Source organism: Helianthus annuus, chromosome 2 (genome assembly GCF_002127325.2).
Source record: "Helianthus annuus cultivar XRQ/B chromosome 2, HanXRQr2.0-SUNRISE, whole genome shotgun sequence".
NCBI classification, from domain to species: domain Eukaryota; kingdom Viridiplantae; phylum Streptophyta; class Magnoliopsida; order Asterales; family Asteraceae; genus Helianthus; species Helianthus annuus.
The window spans coordinates 59,255,140-59,258,546 of record NC_035434.2 but is presented as its reverse complement, the minus strand read 5'-3'; positions in this window follow the sequence as shown (position 1 = coordinate 59,258,546).

The window sequence follows — 3,407 nt, the reverse complement described above, 5'->3', positions numbered from 1 at the left end:
GGTACGGCGGGTACTGATAACCCTGCACCGGGTATCCAGTTGGATGAACCGGAGGGTAAGAAGAAGAAGAGTAAAGGTGATGATACTGCGCAACTGTGAGGTACGGGTCTTGAGTTCCATAGTCCGATGGGTACCCCGATGCGTTCTAGAAAGGATTGTACCCGGAAGAACCTGGGTACGTCGGGATTAGGTTATCAAAACACATAGGCGGCTGTGATGGTGCATAAGAAGCTGGCGGAGGTTCAATCTCCGGCGCCGCGCTCAAGGGCCCACCCATCTGGGGGGTCCTCCGGAATAGGGGGATAGGAACTCGAACCCTGGGGAGAACTGAAACGAGGCCCTCCCCGTACGGACATACGTGTGTTCCTCCTTCGCCTCGGAGGCTCGGGAGGTGGCTGCGGTGGCTCCTCTACAAGGAGTGGTGGTGGTGACACAGCTTGGTGTTGGGGTTCAACCAAAGGTGGTTGGGCTGGAGAGTTGTGGTATGAAGGAGTAAAATACCAATCAAAGGTAGCCATCATCTCCTGGAAGGAATCGGGCCCACGGTATGGGGATCCCTGAAACGGAGACCCACTAGATATGCTGATTGGGTGGCCCGGGGTTTCGGTTTGCATCTCCGGGTCGGGGTCGTCATCCATTTCCATTTCCTGAGAAAAATGGTCCTCAGGGCCCAATGGGTTGTAGCCAAGCAACTTGTTAACATAATCGTTAGGGTTGAACTATCCCGGGGAGTAGAGGGAATCAGAATGGTGAAACGAATGGGAATGCAAAGAGTGGTGAGATTGGTAAGACTCATGAGAATGATGAGATTGCTGAGAGTGGTGTGAGTGTTGGGGCTCGTTTGGAACTAGCGGCCCAAAAGACGGGTGGAAAGAAGGTGAAGAGCTTAGCGAGACAGAATGTCTTGCTGGCTCAAAAGGTTGACCCCACAGGTCGTGAGAATCAGAGGTTGAAAAGGACGCCGATGGAGTGCGTCTATGAGATGGTCCTACTGTCGACGGTCGCCCACACATGGGACCTTGGCCTCTTCCCCTTACTCTTGGAGGCATGTTGATGATCTTCCTGTTAAAACAAGAAAACAAAGCAAAATAAAATATAAACAGCGTAGAAAAGTTAATGATAAATCCTAGGTCATTTGCCTAGACTCAAGAGTCTAAGGAATGTGCTTATTGTGTCATTGAGATTAAACACAAAAGGTTAGTGCTTAATTCACTCAATGTTGGCTCCGATACCAACCTGTCACACCCCGATATTTCCACATATTACCGGTGGGCCCGGCGGGGAGTATCGTGACGTAGTTGATATCATCATTGTCAACACACACAATAATATAGCACAGCGGAAGGCTGGGTAATTAACTATTACAAACCATACTGTCTGAATGTCAAGTGTACGAATGTTACAGACGGGAATGTAATAAGATCCACAGGCAGATCAAAATGTACAAAGAAACAAAAAAAAAAAACTACAGACTTCAGGCATCTTATGGATTTGCAAGATCCTCTATGACACCCTATAGCTCCAGCCTATTTCGGGAAGTACCTGTCAATCAATCTTTAGAAAAATACGTCAGTTTACACTGGTATATACAATTTAACTGACTCGTTTTGAAAACATTTCAGAAAATTGATTTAAGTGCACATGGCACAAATCATTTATAACTTGGGACAGTTTTTAATAAATCTTGTATACAGTTTTACATGCTTGTCATACATGTGGGGCCGGTTTGTAAGCCGAACATGATTAACTGACTCACCACTTATAGAACCCACAAAGGAGTTATCCCCAACTTGTGGGTAATTTAATATTTAGCATATGCATATGTCGGGTGCATGCATGCACCCCGTGCATAGGTCGTGGCCATTATTAACTTAAATGAGCCAAGGATATCCAGGACATGGTCGTTAACCCCCAAATGTTTATGTTATCAAACAATACGGATTAAAACGGGTTAATGCAGATTTATTAAATCACAATCCGACTAAACAATCCCATACCCGACCAAGCGGTATTAACATATCGTATCCCAAGCCCGTATAGGGAAAATAAGTTAAAAGTATTTACCTGGTGATAACAGTAAAATTCCTAAGGTTCTTGAAAGGCACTTTTTACCGGAAGCTATTTAATCTGCATAGAAGGTTTAATTAGCCTATTAGGATGCTAACGGGCCTTTAATTAAGTCAAGGACTTAGACCGGCTAGCTAGAAGGAAACCTTACGGTTCTAAACGCTAGATTAAGCGGAGACCAGGATAGAATGTGATTTAGACCCAACAAGCTTGGATACTTGTGTAATATGGGCAAACTAAACACATTCTGGAAAATGAGAATTAAATGATAAGGTTAAACCCGTTTCGGCTATTTTATGTAAACTAGTCACGTAGACCGATCTGAACACGTAAATGCGTAACGGGTAACCAAATAAATTATATACAGATCTTAATCATTATTATGCTCAAAGTATGTTAATATATCAGTAATATATTAACATATATACCCAAAAAGTGATTTAAACCAAAATAAGTCCCATAAGGGCATTTTGGTAATTTTAATGCCCATAAAAGAGTTAATTGTAAAATTGAGTTACAGGTCTGATTAAATTAGTAAAAACATGTATTTTTATAAGTTATATCAGTAGGGTACTTTATATGTGACAACTCGTAGTTCGAACCTACTTTGTGTAACGTTACGTGCTTATGTGAGCTATATTATTTGATTTAATGTTGTATATATGGCCCAAACGCACAACATGATCCAATCGCACAAAACTTAACCAACCACACAAGCCCACTCTGGGCCGTACCTCTTGTATTCGGATCATAGACAACCCATTAAGGGGATTCGGCCCACTCCCCTTATACGAATGACACTAGGGTATAGGGTATACACTTCACAATCGCAAAACACAACACACAACCCTGGTTCTCTCATTCTCTCTCTCAAACCCGACGGCGAACACCCCTTTTGGATTGAAGATCCTTGTGTTCCAGATCATTCTCTTAACCGGTTAGTGTTCTTTGATGTTGTAGTTAAATGATATTATGTTGCCATGATATAGTGTATATGAATGATGTTCTTGTAAATCGAATATGTATAAAAATGTGAATCGGCTTTACATGTGTTTATTCAAATCCGAATGGGTTGGTTATTATGTTCATGAAATCGGTTTGCGTATGTGTATTAGAAATTGGTTGTGTTAATCAAGGAATCATGATGTGATAATAGGTTAATCGGCCACATTTGTAAGATGATATAAAGTCCATATGAATCGGTTTCGATATAGACGTTAATCCGTTATATGTTCATGATCAGATGTTGTTGTTGTTGTTAGGATGCATGCTAGAAAATCAAGATCAGGAGCCGAGTGTTAATCGTGATTGTGGTTGTTCATGTTGATCGGATTAGGGTT